This window comes from Dipodomys spectabilis, unplaced genomic scaffold, assembly GCF_019054845.1.
Source record: "Dipodomys spectabilis isolate Male_0828 unplaced genomic scaffold, ASM1905484v1 ptg000085l, whole genome shotgun sequence".
In the NCBI taxonomy this organism is placed as follows: Eukaryota; Metazoa; Chordata; class Mammalia; order Rodentia; family Heteromyidae; genus Dipodomys; species Dipodomys spectabilis.
In genome coordinates, this window is record NW_024870762.1 from 9,345,376 (window position 1) to 9,370,880 (window position 25,505).

At 43.7% G+C, this 25,505-nt stretch overlaps 1 protein-coding gene across 1 annotated transcript in view; it reads left to right on the top strand.

The window, feature by feature from the left end:
* Nucleotides 1-5,303: 5,303 nt before the first annotated feature.
* Nucleotides 5,304-25,505, top strand: part of LOC122111107 (cytidine monophosphate-N-acetylneuraminic acid hydroxylase) — a 103,141-nt gene continuing 82,939 nt past the window's right edge. The window contains exon 1 of the mRNA XM_042683835.1: nucleotides 5,304-5,341. The gene's annotated coding sequence lies outside the window, so the exon portion shown is untranslated. The remainder of the gene's footprint in view (nucleotides 5,342-25,505) is intronic.

The following is a 25,505-nucleotide window of genomic DNA, read 5'->3' on the forward strand; positions in this document are numbered from 1 at the left end:
AGGGAGAGCCTTAGAAAAACAAAAAGAGGGGCAGCTCCGGGGCGGGCTGGCGGCTGCGGCTGCGGCTGCGGCGGCTACATGACGCCGCTCCGCCGCGGCCGGCGGCGGAACGCAGAGCGGGCAGGTTCCGCGCGGGGCGCGGGGCGCGCGACGCGGGGCGCGGGGCGGCTGCGGACCGGGACTCCCGGAGCTCCCCTCCCCGCTCGCTGCTCCTCCGCACAGCTCCCGCAGGCGCCCGCGGCAGCCCAGCCTCGCGTCGCACCTACGGCCCTAGGTGAAAGCGGAAGGCGTGGGGAGGGGGCGGGGAGAGCGGGGCGGGGCAAGAGGGGGCGGGGCAAGAGGGGCGGGGCAAGAGGGGCGGGGCAAGAGGGTCGAGAAGAGAGGAGTGAAACAGGGGCTGGGCGGGGAGAGCGGGGCGGGGCAAGAGGGGGCGGGGCGAGAGGGGCGGAGAGAGAGGAGTGGAACAGGGGCTAGGCGGGGAGAGCGGGGCGGGGCAAGAGGGGGCGGGGCGAGAGGGGCGGGGAGAGAGAAGTGGAACGGGCTGGGCGGGAGAGAGGGGCGGAGCAAGAGGGGCGGGGCAAGAGGGGTGGGGAGGGAAGAACAGGGCGGGGCAAGCGGATTTGGGCGGGGCGAGGGGTGGGGCGAGGGGCGGGGCAAGGGTGGGGAGAGAGGCGGGGCTGGAGAGCGGGGCGGAGCGAGGTGGTGCGGGCGGAATGTGGCGCTGGCGCTGGCTCTGGAGCCGGGAGCGAGCTCTCTGGCTGCCCCCCTCCACCTGCTCCTCCTCCTGCTTCTGCTCCTCTGCCCCTCCACCCTCGTCTCCTCCTCTTTCTTTCCTCCTCCTCCTGCTCCCTCCTCCTGTTCCTCCTCCTCTTCTTCTCCGGCTCCTTCTCCTCTCCACCTCCTTTTCCTCTTCCTTCTCTTCTCCCCCCCCCCCCTCCTCCTCCTGCGTTTCCTCTCCGCCTCGCGAGAGCCGGCCTCCGCACACCTCCCGGATCGCCCTCCCTGGCTTGGGCTCTCGGTGCCCAGCGCGGGGCGGGGACCGGCGATGCTCGGGGCTGCAGTGGCGGTGGTGGCGGGCACAGCGGCCCTCCCCTCCCCTCCTCGCGTCGGGAGAGGGCGGGCGAGCGAGCGAGCGAGAGGCAGGAGGGAGGGAGCGAGGAGAGCGAGCCCGGGAGCCCTCTGCTGGCTGCCGGGGAGGACAGCCGAGAGGGCCGGGGCTTCCCGATTCCCGGCCCCCAGCTTGGGGTAGGCCACGGGACCCCGCGGGCTGGAGGCTGCCCTCGCCACGCACCTGCTGACCCGGAAGCTGGTTCCCCTGGGATCTCTGACTCACGTTTTATCTGCCCTTCCTTCAGTCATTCTGTCACTTCATCACTGCTATTCATTTGCCATTTCTGCTGAGCAAGAGCCAGACGCCACCCGCAGAAGGAACCAGATGGTGGGAAGACGCTGGCGGTGCGCTGCGGGTGTCCCGCAGCCGCCGTCTGCGAACCCAGACATTCGAATGGAGAGGGCGCCCGGGATGAGCCTTTCACCCACACTCGGGTTCCTCAAGGCGGATCGTCCTCGGGGGCCACACTGTTAACCTGCTGCTTAATCTGCTCACTTCAAGCCCAACTCCCCCCAACTTTCCCGAGTTCCATCCCCAGGCGGCCAACTTGAGGGCCAACAGTATTAGTGTGTGCTTCCTTCGCCACTCACAGGCAATGGGAAGGCCTGGGACTGTGGAATCAAGAGCCGTATTTTACGGATTTAAATCGGGGAAAACCAAATAGAAAAGGAATCTCAGGTATTTGGTAATCTACTTATTAAACATTCCTGAGGACCCAGCTTTCTGTAAGAATAATCTTCAAGGGCTGGGAAGGTGGATCGTTGGTAGAGTGCTTGCCTAGCATGCATGAAGCCCTGGGTTTGATTCCTCAGTACCACATACCCAGAAAAAGCTAGAAGTGGCGCTGTGGCTCAAGTGTCAGAGTGCTAGCTGAGAACAAAAGAAGCTTAGAAACAGTGCCCAGGCCCTGAGTTCAAGCCCCACAACCACCAGCAGCAACAAAACAAGAAAGAAAGAAAAGAAAGAAAGAGGGAAGGAAAGAAAGAGAAAAAAGAAAACCCAACCCTCTATTGCCTTTTGGGCATTTGCAAGCCAGTTCCTCTCCTTCTAACCTACGCCACCCCACCTCACCCCACGTCTTCTCAGCCCCTACTCCTGCAGTTACAGCTAGACTACAATCTCCTCTACAACCTTTCCAAGAATCTCTCATTCTGAAGACTATCTCTTTCTTATCTATCTTCAGGCCTATGCTGTGTGTACTTTCTTTGAGAAAACTTTCCAAGGGTGTTCGGGTCACTGGGATCCCTAGGCCTAAAACAGTTTGTTTTGTTGCTTGTATATTTGCTATTTAACTCTTGAAATATTTGCAGACATCTTTCATTTTTGTTGTTATTGATTTTGCTTTTTAGTGGGATTTGAAGTTGGTCTCTTGCCTTAGGCAAATATTCTACTACTTGAGCCACCACCCCAATCTTTTAATCTTTAGTGTATTTTGATGGTTCTCTTCAGCAGTACTGGGGGTTGAACTCAGGGCCTCCTGCTTGCTGAGTGTTCTGCCCCTGAGCCACACTGTCAGCCCTTTAGGGGTTGATTATTTTGGAGATAGTATCTTGCTTCCTGCCTAGGTGGGCTCCTGAATTATGATCGCTCTATTTGAAGCTTCCTGTGACATTTCTGGGATAGGCACTGGCCTCAGTGCCCAGCTTTCCTCACTACAGTGGAGTATTTAGGATTTTTTTTTTTGTATGGGATGGCCTTGAACAGTGATTGTTCCAATCTCAGCCACCCAAGTAGCTAGGATTACAAGCACAAGCCACCAGTGTTGGCCTATGGGTTTTTTGTTTGTTTGTTTGTTTTTTACTTTTGTTGTTGTTGTTCACTGGCCAGCACCAAGATCCTCCGACTAAGGTATCTATCACATAACTGGGATCACAGGAAGCGGCCACCAAGCCAAGAATAACATAGAGTCTCAATAACTTTTTGTTTGCTCTGGCTTTCCTGGAACTGCAATCCTCCCTTATCTTGGCCTCATCAATAGTTTAGATTACAGGTTTGAGCCTCTGCTCCAGTTCCTTGGGGTTTTTTTCTTGTTTTGTTTTTGCCCAATGAGACAGGGAGTGAATTAAAGACTGGAAGTGTGTGCGTGTGTGAGCGTGTATGCGTGTGTGCGCATGCACATACACGTGCATGCGCACATGCATGTATTTAAGGCATTGGGGATGAAGCCCAAGGTATTGCTTATTCAGGAAAAACACTTCACCGCTAAGCCATCTCAGCCTCAACAACCTCTGGTCAAGTGGGTGCCCAATAAACATTCAGTAACTCATTTTGAATTTGTACTCATGTCTCCAACCATTTCTTTCAATATGTGGCAATTTCTTTAAGCTATATATTTCCTAAATGTATTAATATATTTGCTAGTAATAAACATAAATTAACACCTCAAAACTGCCTTTCAAGCTTGTGTATTTAGGAGGACTCTTCTGCAACATACCAATGAAGTCTCAGAAATAGCCCTGAAGGTTCCAAACCATGTGGTAACTTGTGAAAATAAAGACAAAGATGTTTTTCTTTGCCTGGAGAGGAGGAGAGGATAAAGACAAGGCTGTCTGGTGATCCTGTAACTCCGGACTCTTTCCTCCTTTTAAAGAAAGCTGCAGTTGTTTCCACCCTAGAGATGACCCACTTTCAGGCTATTGAAAGTGTATTCTTTTGAATCAACTTTAGTATCACTTTCACTAAGAGACGGAGAAAGGGAAAGAGAGAGATTGGGAAGGAGGGAGGAAGGAAAAGGGGAAAGAGAAAGGAAGGAAAGAAGGAAGAAAGGAAGGAAGAAAGGAAGGAAGGAAAGAACATTTAGTTTCAATTTTTTAAATATATCATTATCACAGCAAATTCCTGAATCACTTGGAATCTCTGAAGGAATGGATCCAAATGAATGTTCTATTACCACCCTTATAATTGACTGACTGACTGAAAATTATAGCCAGTCCTTTTTTTTTTGAAACAAAGCTCAAATGTGTTGTAGACGAGAAGTGGAGAACTTGAAGGAGCACTGTCTATGAAGCTGTAAAACCCAGCCAGTAGTAAGCATCCCAGAACAGGGCAACACGTTTTCTGGTGTCTGCCTAGAAAATGTAGCTTGCAATGTGTACTGAAATCTGCCCACCTCTGCTAAGGCTGCAGAAAAAGAACTTCTTCAGACTATCTGCCCTCCAACCTGAATGCTTTTAAGCTCATCCATGCTTATCTGGTTGTAATTAAAAGACTGTCCAAAAGTCTACGTGAAACAGATTGTCATTACATATGTGATTAGCTATAGTAGTTATAAGTGGCTGTGTTTGAGCCTAATAACTAGGATTGCTAATCTGAGACACGATAATTTCCAAAGATAATGCACTTTTAAAATGTAAACACAGGGGCTGGGAAGGTGGCTCAGTGGTAGAGCGCTTGCCTTGCATGCATGAGGCCCTGGGTTCAATTCCTCAGCACCACATAAGCAGAAAAAGTTGGAAGTGGTGCTTTCAGTGTGGCTCAAGTGGTAGAGTGCTAGCCTTGAGCTGAAGAGCTGAGGGACAGTACCCAGGCCCAGAGTTCAGGCCCCACAACCAACAAAAAGAGAGAGAGAGAGAGAGAGAGAGAGAGAGAGAGAGAGAGAGAGAGAAAGAATATAGGCAAAAGCAGGGGCCATGGAGTCTATTAGCATTATCCCCACCCCCAGACCTCACCCAGACCTAAGCTCCTCCCTGCCCTAGGGTTCCCACAATATAGCTGGCTATTCCCTCTCTCCGACCCAGACCTACCTGCGCATGCCACTACCTCCAGAGCTACCCACTTGGATCCGGGCAAATGCCATATTGCTCCCTCTCCTGGAAGAGATATTGCCCCACTAATAAACTTTATAATAATCTTTCTCCTGTTCCTGCCTGCCTCCACATGGCCCCCTGAATGGCCGTGATGGATCCTGACAGACTCTCTTCAGAATTCTACCATGGTAAGATTGACATAAAAAATAAAAGTAAGGAAATCTCATCAAATTATTTTGTTTATGCTGAAAGATTACCTATAATTATGTTTTTGTTTTGTTTTACTGAACTTAGGGGTTTGTGTTTTTAGCATATTGACCAATCACAAAAATTAAGGACATCAAACTGGTTTCATTAATGAACATAATTCTTTTCACACTTTTATTTTTTGATGTTTATCTGTATACTCAGGATTAATCTGTTTGTTCTCTTCTCCACAACTGAGTGTCAGGACCAATTCCAAGAAGATGTCTTTAAAGTGAAGGTAAGAAATAAGTGAAATTTAAAAGACAAGAGACAATTTATGAAATCTTGTCAAATTTCTTAACTAAATTGAAATCTAGCTGGGTTCTGGTGGCTCAATGGTAACCCAGGCCAAGAAACCTGTTAGACTCTTTATCTCCAATTAACCAGCAAAAATTAGGAAGTAGAGTATGGTTCAAGTTTTAGAGTACCAGTCCAGATAGGAAAAAAGCCAAGTGAGAGCTTGAGGTCTTAAGTTCAAGTCCCAATACCTTTCCACCTGCACTCTAGTTGTATGGGAGGTAAAAATAACCACCTTATTTGCCATTTCATGGTTCTAAGTTAAGGATGTATTTTATCTCAAGATCCTACTGTAACCATCCATGCTCTGAAGCATTATAATTGTTCCCATATGGATGAATTCCTTCAATAAACTGATATTTGCTTATCTAGATTATTTCTAGAAAATTCCCTGTTTGGGAGAGCCATAGCTGTTCAAGTAATTCTTCTTAAAAGCATTTACAAAGACCCAAGTTCTCTCGACCCCAATACTATTCCCTAGTTTTGCTTCCCCCAGTCTTTTCAAGAAGAGGTAAATTGACTCAGCCTTCCAATTTCTGAATTCTGGCTCATTTTATGTAACTGAGTCATTCCGGAGGTCCAAGTCTTAAAACAACTGTCTCCTTTGTCCAAGGAACAATAAACTCAACTTCCTAATAGCTCTGTAATTGCCTTGGCTCTGTCCCTCAGAGCTCCCTTTGCAAGCCAACTACTTTGTCAAATGAGAGATCTACAAAGAATCCACAATTCCTTCTGCAATTAGGGAGTTACTACTGTCAGACAAGCAAAGTATTTTAACAGTGATCTGTGGAGGAAAAGTAGTCATTTAAAAATATACACAATTCCTTGTTTTCTTTCAAATGATATTCTAAAGTTTGTGCTTTCCCTTTGTTGCATTTTTAGCTATTTGAATTTCCTTTTCCTCTATTGCTAATATCATTATTGCTCTGGGAGGCAATGCTACTTTTAGCCACCTGATTTTATTCCTTTTATGGCAAGTTGACATTTTGTCAAATGGCAAGAGAACGATATCAAACATGCCAAGTATTAACTGTGAACATTTATGAGCCTTTCATGGTGAAGACTTTAAATGTCTTATTTTGTTCAGTTCTCAAGACAACCTTTGAGTCAATTCTTTTGCATCTCAATTATTCATTTACGAAAGCCTCATCCCAGAGAGGTGATATAACTATGTCTAGGTCACACATGAGTACCACACAGTAGTCCTGATTACAGGTTCCATTACAGAAGCCCATGACAAGGGAAACAAAAGTACTTAAGAAACAAAACTTTGGTCCAAAATTTGAAGGAAAAAAAAAACAAAACGAAAGTTTTAAAGAGTTTTTTAAGGCAGATTACAAGTGAGTGGGTAAAGCAACTGGAGGCTCAGAAAGAAGCCGGGCTGAGGATTGGGCTTCCTGCACCTGCGCGAGCCAGTCGCGGCTACCTGCTCCTGAAGCCTGGATCCCGCCTGTGACATTACAAATAGTAGAAGTACAGCATAGGAGTAATACCACAAGGAGGAAGCTTAGATTACACTCATACCATTGCATCATCTTGCTATAAAAAGTTACTTAAAACTATGTCTCCTGCATATAAATGAAAAAGGATTAGGATATTTGGTCAACTGGAAATATTGCTAGGCACAGATATGTCTGCGACCGCATCCACCTATAGTAGGAAGGTTAGGAAGAGGCTCCATGGCGGAGGCAGGGACAGGCCAGAGCCCCTGGGCAGCTGGGGACTTGGGATGATTATGTCACTTGATTAAAAGGTGCTGGCCTTGTTTCCTGCCAGCATAGGACACAGGATCGTGAGGAAAGGCGTGGCTGCCTGTGGCTGCCTTATTCACCTGCAGCAAGAGCCCAGGCCAGTCGCCCAAGTGCCTGTGGTCGATGCGTGAGTGGTGCATGGCAGAGGGGTTTCTAAGGCACAAGAAGCCAGTTGGTTCGGGCACCCACTACAGCTTCACGCCCTACAAGGCACACATGGTCCTGGGTCCGGCTGGGCAGGCAGGGACCCTGCCGCTGCTACTGCTGCTGCTGCGGCTGGAGCCGAAAATCAGCAAGGTGGACTAGATTTAATTTTTTAAAAAACAGGGAAACAGATTTCTCTTTTAAAAAAAATAAAATAAAATCTCTGGTCTGTTAAGGTCACTTCAGCTGCTTTTTAAAGTGGCTTTTCTGGACTGGTGGAAGTTGTCGCCAGGGAGCCCAGGCAAGGCACCTAGATGGTGGACTTGGAGAAGGACACTCGAAGGGGGTGGTTCTCTCCCAGGTTTTGTTTCTTGTCTGCCTCTGATGCTGAGGCCCCAGGTGCAGGACTCAAGTCCTGGTCTTAAATGCTCTGCCCTGTGGCTCAACTTGTCCCCAGCAAGAGGGGTACCCTTGGGTCCTGAGGTTCCATAAGTTCCATAAAGGAGTGTAGCAAGGGTGTAAATACTTATATATATTTTTATACCTGTTGTAAGATGCACAGGCAGCACATGCGGTTTTCTATGGTGGCAGATGTATATTTTGATACCAGCGATTACAGGCTCAGTATTGCCTGTGGAGCCAGCACTGGCCACAGTACATTCCACTCCCGTCCCAGATGGCTTGTAATGCGGAAAGAGCTCAATTATACCGTTTATAACAAAACAAAACAAAACAAAAAAGTACTTAAGAAATGGATGCTACTGCCATCTCCTGGTGGTAGACAAACTTGCTCTGTCCTTGTTCAGAAGGAAGCTATATGTACAGATTTAACTTTTGCAAGCCGAGTTCTGTTGCATGCACTTTAGCACCTTCAGTTCCATGAGTTTCAGAATGGTGTCTGACACATCACATCGTAGGCAGTCAAATTTTCTTGGATATAGATATGTCAGAATAGATAGGTCAAAAAAAAAAAAAGAATGCAAATGTATATCCTACAAAATTATGAAGCATTAAGGGAGGGGTGTGTAGGAGAAGAATGGGTGAAACTCTTGAGAGATGTATTGTATTCATCAACTGTTTTGTCAAATAGCAACTCTTTTGTACAACTACTTAAAGATTTAATAAAAGAAAAAAAACATTGAGACAGGTTTTTCGTATGGTTTTAAAATTCCTCAGCTTAGGCTATCTTTCTGCCTCAACTTCCTGTGTAGTTGGGACTACGGGTTTTAACTAGCATAACCTGGCTTTCAGAAGAATTTCTGTTGGAAAAAGTTCACTAGGTATCCATGGGGAAGAAGGGACTGGAAGGTGGGGGAGAGAAGAGCACAGGGTTCTTGTAATTACACCTCTTGTACTGGGTCAGATCTTTATGACTTGATTTAACCTCGATTAACATCAATAACCTAAAGGCTCTATCTTCAAATACAAGGAGGCTAAAGATTAGGGGAACATGAACATTAGGGGTCAAGAACAGTACTTCCCAAACTTACTAGAGTATAGAATTCCTTCTCATCAAGCTCATATTAACATTAAAAGAAATGCTAATATTTTGTGGAACTCAATTTGGAAATTTCTAAGGCAGTTTAGTAACAAATCTAACTATTACTTATAGATGGTGCCCATTGAGAATAATTTTCCTAATATCAGGCTATTGGTTGTTGGCTAGGACAGACTCTGATTTTAAGTGTTCTTCAAGATGCCACAAGTGTCTTACTTTATTTCTGTCTGTATACATTAAACATGAATACTGTCTTGCACAGAACTTTCATTGTGCAGGAAATGTGCAGATATGAATAAGCACTTGCCTCCACTCCTCGAACTGGGGATCCAGTAGAAACAAGCACTTTAGCAATGAGCTCCATCCCTAGCCCTGGTTTTGTTCCACTCCATTGTGTTAAATGACTCTTGTACTTCACATCATCATTTGGTAAATGAATATTCTTTCATTTCTTTTTGTTGGTTGTGGGGGTTGAACTCAGGGGCTTGGGAACTGTCCCTGAGCTCTTTTGCTCAAGGCTAGTGCTTTACCACTTTGAGCCAAAACACCACTTTCAGTTTTCTGATGGTTAATTGGAGATGACTCTCATAGACTTTTGCCTGGCCTGGCTTTGAATCATTATCCTTAAATCTCAGCTTCCTGAGTAGCTAGGTGTGAGCCACCAGCACCCAGACATTCTTGCTTTTCTAATGGTTTTGATGGGTTGGTGACTGGACATAAGCTCTGAGAAACACAGTTTGTGAATTTTCTAAGCATTGGCCGTGGTTTTTTGTTTGTTTGCTTGTTTTTGTTTTGTCAGTCCTAGAGCTTGAATTCAAGGTCTGGGCACTATCCAGAGCTTCTTTTGCTCAAGGTTAGCATCTACCACTTGATCAATAGTGTCACTTATGGTTTTTTTGTTTATATGGTACTTAAGAATCAAACCAGGGCTTCATGCATGCTAGGCAAGCACTCTACCACTAAGCCACATTCCTAGCCCTGGTCATTTTTTGTTGTTGGTGTTGTCATTGTTGTTCCTGTTCCTTTCAGCCTACTTTATCTCCTTCTAAGGATTTTTGATTCTAAATATCAAATTTATCATATGCTTGCTTTTTTTATGTGCTGCTCCTGGGGCTTGAACTCAGAGCCCGGGTGCTGTCCCCTGGCTTATTTGCTCCAAGCTAGCACTCTATCACTTGAGCCATAGCTCCACTTCTGGCTTTTTGATGGTTAATTGAAGATAAGAGTCTCACAGACTTTCCTACCCAAGGTAGCTTCAAACTGAGATCTTCAGATCTCAGCCTCCTGAGTAGCTTGGATTACAAGTATAGGCCACTGGTTCACTGGCTTGTTACTTATTATTATTATAATTCCACATACATCAAAAGCAATATATTTTGCTTATTTATTTGTCTGGTTTTGCTTTGGGATTACATCTCCAGGCAAGAAAGTCTGTGAGACTATTTTCTACAATTAATGACCAGAAAACCAAAAGCAGTGCTGTGGCTTAAGGAGTAGAGTGCTAGCCTTGAGCAAAAAAAGTTCAGGGACTGTGCCCAGGCCCTGGGTTCAAGCCCCACGACTGACAGAAATTTTAAAAAAGCAATTGTATTTGACTTCCTTTTGTGCCAATGCTGGGACTTGAACTCAGTGCCTGGGTTCTGTCCCTTAGCTTTTTCCCTCAAGGCTGGCACTCTACTACTAGAGCCGCAGCTCCATTTCCAGCTTTAGATTGTTTAATTGCAAGATAAGAATGTCACTTATTTTTTTCTGTCCAGGATGGCTACAAATGGCTATCCTCAGATTCTATGTGTGTTTGGCAGTCCTGGGGCTTAAACTCAGGGCCTGGGTGCTATTTCTGAGCTTCCTTTGTCAAGGCAAGTACTCTACCCCTTGAGACACAGCTCTACTTCCAGATTTTTTTTGTACTTTATTGGAGATAAGAGTCTCAAGAAATTTGCTGCTGGCTTTGATGTAAACTGATCCTAAGATCTCAGCCTCTTCAGTAGCTAGTAATCCTTTACAGGTATAAACCTATCTTCAGATTCTGAGTAGCTAAGATTACAAGCATGAGCCATCAGAGCCTAGCTTAGAACTGTTCTTGAAAGTAACTTTTTTTTTTGGGGGGGGAGGTCCAGTCATGGGGCCTGAACTCTGGGCCTGGGCACTGTCCCTCAGCTCTTCAGCTCAAGGCTAGTACTCTACCACTTGAGCCATAGAGCCACTTCCAGCTTTTTTCTTTTTGCTTATGTGGTGCTGAGGAATCGAACCCAGGGCCTCAGGCATGCAAGGCAAGCGCTTTACCACTGAGCCACCTTCCCAGCCCCTGAAATTAACTTTTCATAGGATAGCTATAGTAGAACTTCCTTAAACATCGCCATATTGTTGCTTATTACTTTCTCCACTATAAATTGTGCTATATAGACAGGTTATACATATAGCTTTGTTTCCCCATTGGACACGTTTGTCAAGATAAAAATACCAGAAGTTGGATTGCAGTTAGGAACTTATTGGCTTTCTACCTGGCCTTCCAATTGGGCATCATTTTACGTTGAGGTCAACAACATCGGAGCCTTCCAGTTTTGCCACAGCCCTGCTGGCCTAGAATGTCATAACCTTGTATGTTCTTGTTATGTCATTTCTGTGATGCTGGGATGAAACCTAGGGCCTTGGGCATGCAAGGCAAGTAATCTACCGCTGTGCCACACTCCAGCCAATGGTTTACGATTTTGGTAATCCAGTCATCAGCAACTAGTCCTTGACTCTTGGCATTTGTTTACAGCATACAAGACAACACAGTAATTAGCAGTGTGTCTAATTTACCACTTCACCAGTTCTCTGAGTGGGATGTTTAACTACTTAAAGCGATCTTAACAACAGGTGATGATTCCCATGTGGAGGGCTGGTCTATCAGCCCATTATTTTGGTCTAGAAATGGAGATGCCCGGCTTTTCCAAGTGCCAGCCTATAATTCACAATTCTGCAGTTTAATCTAAGCCTATCTATGCATATATGCATGTATATATAAATATGTATATTCATACATTTGTCCATTCTTTGCATTACTAGGGTTTGAACCCTGCTTCACTCTTGTTAGGCTGGTGTGGTACTGCTGAGTTGCACCTCTCTTCCTGTTTTTCACTGATTATTTTTAATGTAAGGTCATGCTTTTCACTTAAAAGTGCACCTGAAGCTGGGGCATGGATAGCTCACTCCTGTAATCCTAGCCAGGAGGCTGAGATCTAAGGACTGTAATTCAAAGCCAATCTGGGCAGGAAAGTCCATGAAATGCTTACATTCAATTAAACACACACACACACACACACACACACACACACACACACATCTGAGCTCTCTGAGCTCTCTGCCTACTTATTGGCTTCCCATCTCTGGGATCACAGGTATGTACCACTCTGTCCAGCTTCCTTACTGTGGAGATAGAATCTAATGAAATGTTCTGCCTAGGCCAGCCTAGCACCTTGATCTTTCAGTTCTTAGCCTCCTCTGTTGTTTGAGATGGCAGGTATGTGTCAAGCTTATAGCTATAGATTGAGAAGTGCCCTTGTGATCTTCTCTGCTTAAGTTGGCCTCAAACTGTGATTCCCTCTCTGTCTTCCATAATATCTGCATTACAGGAGTGAGCTACTGGGGCCTGGATGGTCAGCTTAAGTTTTAAATTGCTTAAAATTAAGTCTCACAGACTTGAGCCCTAATCCTTCAGGTTTTAGCCACTAGAGTAGAAAGGCTTACAGGTGTGAACCACCAGTGCCTGGAAATTTATAGCCTTTAGAAACAGCTCATGCATCTAATATGGAACAGTTGCTTGGCTTATGAATTGTAGTGAACAATGCAACAAAATATAAAATACATAGCTAGGATTACAAGTGTGAGTCATGGGTACCTGGCACATGTATTGATTTGAATGATTTAAAAATTGATATTTTTATTGGCTTTCAGGAAATATTTGTTCTAGAGTGCAACAGTCATTGTCAGATTTTCTAAATAGGATATATCCATAGCCAATTGGTATTGCCAAGTATTACCCAGTTATGTGCTCAAATTATACCTGGCTTAAGATTTCAGAGGTGGACTTCTCTGATTTGTATAGAAGGTTGGGCACTGGTCCTATGTCTGCTCAATGAGCAGAGGGTCTTGTCATAATACTACAGTCCTATTCTGAGAAACAAAGATTTCATGTTTCCCTTCATATATGGAAGCTATAATTAGCTTGTAAACTTATAGATAAATGAATGGAGGGATATGCAAGTATATATACATGTGTTAACTAAAATATGGTAGATTCAAGGGATAACTCAAATCGTGTAATTTTTTTAGAAAGGCAAAGTCCAAGTGTAACAAAATGAACACCAGAAAACAGGTTTTAAAAAGAGTGAGTTGAGGTCAAGAGGAGAGGGGGTAGACGAATGAAGAGAAGTAAGGGAGAATGTAGTCAAGAATTCCGTGTATATCCCAGAGAATTAAGAAAAGTGAATGAAGGGATGGGTAGGAGGGATGAGTGAGAATGTTCAAAGGGATGACACTGGTCAAGATCCATTATATTCATAAGCTGATTTGTTGAACAGCAACTTCTTTGTATACCTACTTAAAGATAATAACAATAAATAAATCAGAGAGAACCAATGCAGAGTTGGGTATGAGTAGCTCATTCCTATAATCCTAGCCACTCAGAGGCTGAGATCTGAGAATCGTGGTTTGAAGCCAGTCCAGACAAGAAAGTCTGTGAGACTCTTACTCCAATTAAACATTCAAAAGCCAGATGTGGAGCTGTGACTCAAGTGGTAGAGCACCGGAATTGAGTGAAGAAGCCTTAAGGGATTGTAAGGCCCTGAGTTCGAGCCCCAATACCAGCACAAAAACAAAAATAACCAAACCTGTCATAAACAATCAAACAAAAACACCAATATGGGACTGGGAATGTGGCTTATAGTAGCGTGCTTGCCTAGCATGCATGAAGCTCTGGGTTCAATTCCTCAGTACCACATAAGCAGAAAAGGCCAGAAGTGGTACTATGGCTTAAAGTGGTAGAAGGAGTGCTAGCTTTGAGCAAAAGAAGTTCAGGGACAGCACCTAGGCCCTGAGGTAAGCCTGGGGACTGGAAAAAAGAAAAACAAAAGAACAACAACCCCCCCCCCCCCCACCACCACCAGAGGAACTACTATTTATATTGAAGCTATTTTAACATATATTGGAGCTCTAGATTGAATATTGCAGTGGCAAAAGTGAGCAAACGTGACTAATATATTGACTAAATAAATGTCCAGTTCTTATGTCTTTGGGTCACACATGCCAATCACCTATTTCCAAATAAACCAAGGGTTAAGTGTGCCGCGCACCGGCTCTGTCGGGACAACGGAGGACACCTAGTGGAGGAACTGGAATAGGTGGGGAGATGGCAAACAAACTCACACACAAGAGGAGTGGATGCTGAGTGCGATTTAATGCAGAGGATGACAAGCTTTTATAGCAAAAAGTCTCCATGAGAAAGGGCAAAAGGTTACACAATCTTGCTGCAAGGCTTCGTTCTTGGGTGGTCACCAGCTGGTCGCCTGATCTTCTTTTTTGGATGACGAGCTATGACTATAGGCACTTGTTTTCGGCTTTACCTCTATTTTTAAGAAATACAATGGGTTTCGATGTTTATCACCAATTAACCATTAACCAGAGCATATGGGCAAGGTGCTGAACAGAAAGGCATGAACTCTAGTACTTCATAGTTACTTTTGTTTAGTTTTGTACTTTATACGTTTTAAATCTTTTCTAAGCAATTGTGCTTAGAGGGTTCCCAATTTGTGGCCAAAAATCATGATATTCAGTATACTTAGTTAAATCTGGCCATAGATCAAATTTAAGCTCATAGTGTCTTTTCTGTAACCCTTTCACATAATCGTTTACTCTTTTTTATAGAGGCTTTAACTGTCTCATAAAATCTTTCTGGTTCCTTCTTTGATAGTAAGCACCAAGGAGGCCTAGATCTAGCAAGTCTCTCAGTAAATGAAAGAAAGTAACAGGAAGTTCTTTCTCCTAAGTAGTTTTCCCAACGGTTGCCATCCTTATCATACACACCTGTAAAAGGCTATGGATCTGGGGGAAGTCTCTGGGGTCCTCTAGATAATGGAGGATCCCACCATTTTCCTCTGATAAGCCATTGCCACCTTCCATCTACCAACCTTTTAGGAATCTTATTTAGCTTTTGGTCTAAATATCCCTCTACATCTTTCTTATCTACAGGATATCTATATGAATCTATTGTATATGCTTTAGGATTAAAGGAAGTCTCCAGTAGCCATACACTCTTTCTGATCTAGCCGTGCCTACAGCTTCTTGTAAATCTCTTACAATCAATTCCTTCTGCTAAAGTGACGTCGTGAAACCACCAATACTTTTATATTTACTTATGACTTGTCTATTAGCCTCCACAAGAGGGGCTTTCAGGGTAGCATTTAACTCTGGTGAGTTAGTCATATTCTTAAGACACTCATCAGATGTTGGAGTCGTCAACACTTTTAAGAAAGAGCCTTGAATAAGGGAACGTTGAGCATGAGTAAGTACAATGAGCAGCAGGAACTCCTATACAGTGAAGAAAAGAAAAACAGGAACAGAAACACATCTTTCCCAGGGGCTTGCCAGCCTTTCCAGGAGGTAGGCCTCTTTGAAGCCCCATTCTCTGAGGTAGACTTCAGTGAAGTCCCATTCTCAGAGATAGGTCTCTTTGAAGCCTCATTCTCTGAGATAGACTTCGGTCAAGTCCCATCCTCAGAGATAGGCTTCTGTGAAGCCCCATTCTCAGGTCTGAAAGCAGGTTTCCCATGCTAAGCAGACTCCACCGGAGTAGGCGTGGCATAAGTGTGTGGAATGAAAATAGAATTTAAAAAGGAAACATTTCATTCTACATGTTCTTTTAGGCGTCTGAGTTTGACATCAAAAACAAGTTGAGCTTTGTATTTTTCTTTTTGAGACATAAAATATAGGTTGTCAGCTTTGTAGACATGATAAGGAAGATCACAATTAGAATCTTACTCAAATGAAGTTTGAAGTTACTCTCACACAATGCACTCCATTGGAAGTCTGACAAAGAGAATTTTTCCCCTACTTCTTTCAAGTTCATTTAACAGGGAGTTGAAACAGGCCTACTATTCACTGTTTTGTTTTGTTTGTTTTTTTAAATCTAAGCTGGGTGCCAGTGGCTCATGCCTAGCTACTCAGGAGGCTGAGATTTGCAGGTTGCGATTCAAAGCCAGCCTGGGCAAGAAAATTGCTAAAACTCTGATTTTTATCAACTACCAAGAAAAAAAGAAGAAAAATGCTGGAGTGGAGCTCTGGCTCAAGTGTTAAGAACCACTGGCCAGATACCCTTTTTTTGCTTAGAATACTTAACCTTAAGCAAAAAAGCTAGAGGAGAATGCCAGGCCCAGAGTTCAAGCCCTAGGACCAGCTCACCTGGTCACCAGCTCACCTAGTAAAACTGAAACTCTAAGTATAGTAAACAGCTTTCTATGTCCTCTGTCTCCCCTAGTCCTAGCCAATAGTGTTGCATTCATTTGGAAATTCTGGCTGCTTCCTTTTTTGTTTTTTGTTTTTTTCGATCATAGGGTGCTCTACCACTTGAGCCACAGCACCACTTTCAGTTTTCCGGTGTTAATTGGAGATAAGAGTCTCAGAGAGTTTCCTGCCTGGACTGTCTTCGAACTATGATCCTCAGATCTTAGCCTCCTGAGTAGCTAGGATTATAGGCTTGAGCCACTGGCTCCCAGCTCTGGCTGCATTCATTAGAGAAATTGTGCATATTTGTCTTTCATAACTGGGTCATTTCACTCAGCACATGTGCTGTGCTGTGCTGTGCTGTGTGTGTGTGTGTGTGTGTGTGTGTGTGTTTGTGTGTGTGTGCATTAGTGTTTGTATGCTGCTACTGGGGCTTAAACTCAGGAGCTCATGCTCTCCCTTAGTTTTTTTGCTGAAGGCTGACATTCTATCACCTGAATCACACCTCTGCTTTCCGCTCTTTGTTAGTTAATTGGAGATGAGAATCTCTTGGATTTGTTCTCCTGGTCTGGTTTCAGGCTTTCATCCTCAGATCTCAGTCTCCTTGAGTAGCTAGGATTACAAGTGTGAACAACCAGTGCTCCTCTATAAACTGCTTTTAAGATCATAAAATGATATTTTTGAAAAAAAAATACATCCTACCAGTGTTTGTGAGTTGGCTCTCCACTTTGTACTCTGAAGCCAGAGGAAGAGTTTTCTGCAAGCCTTTGGCTGTTGGGTAGCAAAAGCAATTCTTAGATTAAGGTGTGGAAGTTATTAAAATCTTTAATACCCACCAAGTTTGCAACCATGGGTAGTGACGACTGAAATTCCCACCTGCTTTTCTGAAGTCTACACTTTCCTACATAGAATTTTACTTAATCTATATAACAAATCTGGGATTCTGATAGTCAAAGAAACTGAGGCACTGGGAAGTTAAATAACTTATCTAGTTAACAACCTATGTCAATAGGAGCTAGGGGACCATGCACTGGCTCCACTGGAAATAGGTCTTTTCTCACTTTTAGATGTTTCTTAGTTATCTGTCACAGGGGGTACAAAGTCTTACTGATATGTTACAGTCCTTAATTCTTGCAAGTATAAATATACTGGCACCATATGTGGGGGTTGTGTTGAATGTAAAAATCTTTCCAGTTGAGGAAAATAAATGTGTTTTCCAGATTCATTGCTCCATTTACCAGTGTCCAATAGAGGGCAGTGTGCAAGTGAGGTTTTAGCAGTAAGAGGAGATATTATTACATCTTCCTGCAGTATCAATTCAGTGACTGATGACTGAAGACCAGATAGGCTTTAAACTTATGATCCTCCTCCTCAGCTTCTCACGTGCTGGGATTATATGCATCTATTCCTGTTTCCATGCCCACTATTAGTTTAATAAGACAACTAAGGAATGGAAATGAAAGCTCTTTTACCTTGTTTTGTAGCTCAGACTAGCCTTGTACTCATAATCCTCACCACACCCAGCTACCTAGAAGTTTTACTTTCATAATATTCTGCTATGGATCTTTGGTACTGGAGGCTGGAAGTGGTTGCCTTTGATGACTTTGTTAAGTCCTTAAACATCTTTTATTTATTTATTTATTTATTGTCGGTCATAGGGCCTGAACGCTGGGCCTAAGTGCTGTCCCTCAGCTCTTCAGCTCTTCAGTTTAAGACTTGAGCCACAGCGCCACTTCCGGGTTTTCCTGCTCATGCATGTGAGGCAAGTACTCTGCCACTGAGCCACCTTCTCAGCCCTCCTTAAACATCTTTGACTCTTTTGTCTTCCCTAGCTCTTTTGATCTATGTTACAGCTCAGGACTGCCACCCAGTGGCCCATTTGTATAATGCCCTCAAGATGCTGTGTTTTTTCTACAGAACAAAAAAGCCTTTGCCTCCTTGTCAGACAAAGTAAAATGCCAAACTTCCTCTCCATCAAACAATGAAGTAACGAATGCATCATCTCAAGAAAGCAGAGAACTGTCAGTAAACAAGAAAGGAATTTTAATATGCTTCTTCGAAAGCCAAGTTTGGTCAGAAATTTATACTAACCAGAAGAAGGGGGGTTGGGAAATAAGGTCAGGATTTTGAAGAGAAGATTCCTCAGACAGGGAGAGCTGGGGAAAAAAGACTTGGGATGTAAAGTTTGGAGGATATTTTACTTCCTTCCTCACACTTTTAATTCATGAAAGAGGTTCCTACATCTTGTAGGCCAGATGGGAGCTGTCAGACGGTAGCCATTTAAATTTGGTCCAGGACCTATGGATGTGATGGCTGTAGACCATGTTTAGATTCAGCCATCCTACTGTTGGAGAATTCAGAATTATTGTTTATGGGCCACTGGTGAGCTTTTTAAATTGCATTTTTGTCATTGAGAACCCATTTAAAAAATCCTAAACGTTAACGTGTGTGTGTGTGTGTGTGTGTGTGTGTTGTTACTGAGGCTAGTACTTTTGAGTTCTACTTTCAGCTTTCTTTTGGCCTTTTCACTCAAGGTTGGTGCTCTACAATGTAAGCCAATCTCCAATTCCAGTTTTTTGGTCGTTAACTGAAGATAAGAATTTCTCATAGGGATACAGGTTGACCCATTGTAACAATGAGATGTACAAGACTCTATGTTGAAAAACTTTACAGTTTAGGTGGGGGAGGGGAGGGGAGTGTAGTTGTGGAGATGGGAGGGAAGGGATAGTAGGGGAAAAACAAAGGAGGAGGCAACAATGCTTGATGAGAAATGTACTCATTACCTTGCTCATGTAACTGTAAACCCTCTGTATAGTATTTTCACAATAAAAAACTTATTTAAAAAAAAGAGTCTCACAGACATTTCTGCCTTGGAGAGCTCCAAATTGTGATCATCAGATCGCCTCTGGCATGGCTAGGATTACAGGCATAAGCCACTAGCATCTTGCTCCTACTTCCTACTAGGTCTGAGTCCAGCCTTGCTTTATCTGTTAGAAAATAGATGATTTAGAGACTTTTTAAAAATACTTGCAAGATGGGGCTGGGAAGGTGGCTCTGTGGTAGAGTGCTTGCCTTGCATGCATGAGGCTCTGGGTTCGATTCCTCAGCACCACATAAGCAGAAAAAGCTGGAAGTGGTGCTGTGGCTCAAGTAGTAGAGCACTAGCCTTGAACTGAGGAGCTGAGGGACAGCGCCTAGGCCCAGAGTTCAGGCCCCCCACAACTGACACCCCTCCCCCCCCCGCAAAATACATGCAATAATTAAGAACTGTATTATATCAGTAAGACTTTGTACATCAGTGTCAGAGAACTGAGATAATCATCTAAAAGGGAAAAAAGACCTATTTCAGTGGAGCCAGTCCATGGTCCCTTGGCTCCATTACATTGGTCCTGAGATTAGGCAGAAAGTCATGGAGAGAGGGAGACAAGAATGAGAGAGAGAGAGAAAGAGAGAGAGAGAGAGAGAGAGAGAGAGAGGGACAGAGGGGCTAGGAACAAGATGTATCTTTGCAGGATGTGCCCCTAAGGACTTTTTTTCCTGTAAGTAGGCCTCACGTTCCAATAATGCTATTATATTACAATCCATCAGGATTTATCCGTTTCTTAGGCAGAGCCCTAAGGACCCAATTAGTTCTCCAAGGCTTATCATCTGGACATGCAGCTTTTAGCATATGAACCTTTTGAGGAATGCTTCCCATTCAAACCACAGCTACATAGCAAACTGTATTGTAAAAAATTGAAAACAGCTGGGTAGCAATGGTTTGCTCTTGTGATCCTAGCTACTCAGGAGGCTGAGATCTGAGGATTGTGGTTTGAAGCCAGCCCCTGGCAGAAAAGTATGTGAGACTTATCTCCAGTTAACCACCAAAAGTCCAAAAGTAGAATGTGAGTATCAGTTTTGAGTGACAGAATTAAAAGACGGCACCCAGGCCCTGAGCTCAAGCCCTAGGAATAGCACTAAAAAGAGAGAGAGAGAGATAAAGAGAGAGAGAGAGAGAGAGAGAGAGAGATCTTCAGTTAATATAATATGATGCTCAGAATCAGGTGAAATGAACACATTGCTTCTTGTTAGCAGCATAGGTTTTATTTTAACGTTTTGTTTTAATGATGATATGTACACACGTACATTTTATTTTATTTTATATTTTAATTAGTGAATTATTTTCAAGTTGGCTTTTCACTCTGTTACCCATCATAAGTGATCTTCCTGCCTCAGCCTTTTAAGTAGCTTGGACTATAGGTCTGTCAACCATACCTAGATTCATTTGAAAATCCATCTTCTAAGATTGAAAAAAATGACAGATTGGTTTGGAGTAGCAGTACAAGTAGAACATGCAAATATTTTGACGTGAACTTGCTGATGTGGGGCTTTTACAGCTTTTATCGTTCTTCACCTTCGACAAGCTGATTTACCCAGCATCAAAAACCAAGGTGCAGGCCGAGCGCCGGTGACTCACACCTGTAATCCTAGCTACTCAGGAGGCTGAGATCTGAGGATCATGGTTCAAAGCCAGCCCGGGCAGGAATGTCCATAAGACTCCAATAAACCATTAGAAAACCGGAAGTGCCGCTGTGGCTCAAGCGGTACAGCCCTTGCCTTGAGCTGAAGAGTACAGGGACAGCGCTCAGGCCCAGAGTTCAAGCCCCACGACGGACAAAAAAACCAACCAAAAAAAAAAACAAAAAACAACAAGGTGCAAACCTGGCTTGGATGTAAAAGCATGTGTTGCATTCTAGGAAAGTTCTGGTATCTGATTCATCAAGCAAAGGCATGAAATTGTCCAGGTGTTATTTATGCTTAACTCAGATGATGTTTCATTTTAAGCACCTTCATTTTGAAACTGGTTTGAAAATGTCTGTAAACTTGGAGTTGTCCTGCTAGAGGGTACTATGTTGTTACTTTTCTAAAACGTCTCAATAATTGACCAGATTTTTAAAATTAGAAGGAGTTAATGTGGTAATGATTCAAAGTGGTTATACGGAAGACCAGCTGGGGGGGCACTTAGAGTCCTCTTGTGCTACAGATTATAGCCAAGGCATGGTGTTATAATAATTTACTTAAGCCAAATGTGATTGGTGCAGGAAAAATTGCAAAAGGTTCACCCTGTTTTAGGTCTTGCCGGGAATGACTCAAAGGCATGGTCAAGTTAAAATTACCACCTGCAGGCTGTCATTAGCTTTCCATGCTTGCTTTTTTCCATCAGCTACTGTGAATCCTCATGAATAGGGGTTCTAGTATGGTGGGCAAGGGCTAATATCTCAGCTATCACAGCAGGAAGCATAAACTGACAGTTTGGATGTTGATTTGGGGAATGCTCAGTTCCTTCATTGGGAAGAGGTCTTGTATGGCACGGATGAAATCTACTCCATCATTTAAAGAACTGAGTACGTACGTGTTGGATGGAGCCCAGGCCCATGGCCCTTTTCTCGTGAGAAGTGGTGCCTGCTACTATGTATGAAGGAAGGCTTCAGTCTTCACCCTCTAAGTAGGGTTCTTGCCCCACACAAGCCTATTCAGCAGCCTGATCTTCACACACAATTTTGCCCCAGTCTATCCTAGATCAAATTTTCCTTTTGCATGTCAGACAGCACTTGCAAAGTCTAAGTCTGTGTTTAGTATTCAAGATAAAAAATTTTGTTTTGTTTTGATTTCCATATGAGAGGAAAATGAAGTGTGGCTGGCCCAGCCACGACATCAAAGCCAAAGGAGATCCATTTCTCCCTCTCTGTATGCTCCACCAAGATTGGTTAACTTCCCTTTGAAATTCATTGCCAGGAACCAGAATGAATTATCTAGCAGACTCCTTTCCTAGCAAAGGAAGTGTGTGTGTATATGTGTGTGTGTGTGTGTGTGTGTGCGTGTGTGTGTGTGTGTGTGTGTGTGTGTATACTTAAAAGAAGACTAGGGGTGAGGGAGACCAAAATACTACTTAGCAGTGAAGCCTGGGCAGGGCAACCTTCAACTGGGCTGAAGGGGAAATGGTGCAAATCCTCTCACCCCCCCTTACAACTAGGGTTCCAGAAAGAATGAAGTCAGGTGATGGAAGCTGGGTAAGATGGAGGCTAGGCAGGTGAGCAGTTTTATTTCGGCTGAGGCATTTCAAGGTCTCAATAGTATCTGTATTCACCAGTGCCATTGTGGCCTTGGTCTCAGGCTCTCATCTAAAACTGCTGGGTGCATTCTTCAGGGGGAAGAGGAGGGGAGATGATTCAGTGAGGTGGGCACCAAGGATGGTTCTACAATAGGGTTGTCAGAGGGGAAGTGGGGGGTACTTTCAGTTCAAGTCATTTTCCATCCGTCTGGGCTGTAAGAGATGGATGTCTTGGGAGGTATTGGCTGGACTTGGAGTGGACACGGAGTGTCTGAGTGCTAGGCCAGGGGAGCTGAAGATGATGCTTGGCTCTGTCTCTTGTGTGGTTACTGAATCACCCCCAGGGAATCTTGCATAGCCAAAGCACATAGGCCTCTACTAATAGCAAATGATGCCGAGTTTGAGGTCTGAAGCTTCCTTTCCTATTGAAGGCTTCTCTGAGTTTGGCTTTAAAGCTATCCTGGCCTCCATTTCTCTTAGTTGGGGGAAGATCTCAATACAATATCTACAAACCTCTTTTCTTCGAGAGCCTACAAGCTGTGTGTTCATCCGGAGTATGAGTGCGATCTTTTGGGGAAGGTGGCAAGCTGTTTCAAGTAGGCAAGCTCTGTAATAGCTGGATTTGATCTTTGATCTCTGGTTCCCGGTGGCTAGGGGGCTCAGGCCAAGATCTGCTGTGGGTGCTTTACCGTCTATGATTTCTCAGAAGCCATAGAGCCTGTATCTCTGAACAGTCTGCATAGGAGAAGAAAGATGGGAACACTGCCATTTACTTCACTCTCCATCTGTTGAAGATTTCCTCAGAAGGAGCTAACCCTGCTCCACACACTTTTGGACTGTCTGTGAGCCTTGTTGAGCTAATTCCCTAACTGTAAGAAAATTTCACAGGGCAGCGTGAGGTACCATCAAGATATACTGGGATGAAAAAGAAGAGAAAAGGAGGCAAGAAGTGGTGAACAGGAGCTATCTAATGTAGGGCGTACAAGAAGGAAAAAAATAGTCTGGGAAGGTGGCTCAGTGGTAGAGTGCTTGCCTTGCATGCATGAGACCCTGGGTTCGATTCCCCAGCACCACATAAGCAAAAAGAAAAAAGCCAGAAGTGGCTCAAGTGGTAGAGCGCTAGCCTTGAGCTGAAGAGCTGAAGGACAGTGCCAGGCCCAGAGTTCAGGCCCCACGACTGGACCCCCCCCCCAAAAACAAAAAGAAGGAAAAAAATAAGCTGACTAATTTGCACAAATCTGGTAAAAATATCAAAGCATTATTATGGCCAGGTGGGGGTGGCTCATGTCTGTAATCCTAGCTACTTAGGAGGCTAAGATCAGAGGATCGCAGTTCAAAGCCAGCCTCTCCTAACCCTATTTATCTCAAGTTATCTGAATTTAAGTCTATATTATGTTAATAGCTGAAATATAGTTAGTATTTTTGTTTAGAGTAAGATTTTATTACTATTACTAAAAAAAGAAAAGAAATAGGATAAAACCCAAGCACTCAACTAAATAGTAACAAAATGAAATTGAATATAGCTAGTAATAAAATTTTAGCCTTAACTTTTTCAAAGCTTGAAAATCACTTAGAAGTGAAGTGAGTGGTCAGAAATGATGTTTATGTGGTTATCATTTTACATAGTCAATTGGCATACTTTAAATTCTAACTCTGCACCATATGAATATATCAAGGAACACACACATGCTGGTCAGGGCCTGGATGCCGTCTCTGAGGTTTTTTTCCTTCAAGGCTATGCACTCTGTTATTTAAGCTACAGCTATACTTCAGGCTTTTTGCTGGTAAATTGGAGATAAAAGTCACACAGACTTTCCTGCCTGAGATGGCTTCAAACTATGACCCTCAGATCTTGGCCTCCTGAGTAGCTAGGATTACAGGCCTGAACCACCAAGGTTCAGCTCCTCTTTGTTTTAATGTTGCATGAGTAGAAGTGGAGGAATGCTTTTTGGCAGTATTTGATCGTAAGAAATCAAGTATTTGATCGTAAGAAATCAATAACTCTGTGTGTCTGTGTGTCTGTGTGTCTGTGTGTCTGTGTGTGCATGGGCGCGCGCACGCGCATGCACACACCAGTACTGGGTATTGAACTCAGGGACTGGGTATGATTCCTTAGGTTTTCCATTCAAGGCTTTACCACTTGAGCCATAGTGCTACTTCCAGTTTTGGGTTTCTTTTTTTTGTTGTTGTTAATTGGAGATAAAACTCTCACAGACCTTTCTGCCTAGGTTGGCTTTGAACCATGATTCTTAGATCTTAGTCTCCTGAGTGGCTAGGATTTCAAGCATGAGCCACCAGCATCAGGCTTAATAACTATTTTATTTCTAAACAATTATCCTAGAGATGCATGCCATGTGCAGAAATGAGTTTCTTGGAGAAGATGGTTGAGCTTGAGCTGCGGTTCTGTGGGTGGAGGGTGCTGAGTTAGTTTATTGAGAAGGAATGAGAGTTGGCTGGAATAGCTCAGTGGGTGAGTGGCTGTTCAAAATTCATGAGGCCCTGAGATACACACACACACACACACACACACACACACACACACACATTCACACACATACACACCATGAAGAGAGCAATGGAAAGAGACAGTAAAAGAAGTCAAGAAAGGAAAAGGAAGAGGAAAGGAGAAACACAAAGAAGGAAAACTCATAAATCCTGTTCTGATCCACTAGCCTATTTCTCCATCCCAGTGGAAGGAACAACTGTATTTTTTTTTCTCTCAATGTACTACATTCCTGTCTTGCAAAACTGTTTTTATTATTTGACTTATATTCAGCTGACAAAAAGCCAAATAACAAAGTAAAATTTTCCCATGAAGTCATGGGAAGAACCACTGGACAACATACCGAATTCCTTGTTTTGAGTTATTACATGTTGGCTTTATTTTTCTCCTCTGCTTTTCTTCTAGATAATGAGAATAAGGCTGAATGTGCTTGTTTTGTGACAGTTCCAAATCTGCTCGTAGGTCCTATTTGAGTTAGCCTCTAAAGCCTCAACAGACACATGAGACAGTTTCACTTTTGACTTCTCTCCTTTAAGTAGCCTATATCAGGATATATCTGCACCCTCTTTGGATTATTAAAATATACCTGCCTTCTCCTTCTCTATCTTATTTTCCTACTCATACTCTTTTTTTTTTTTT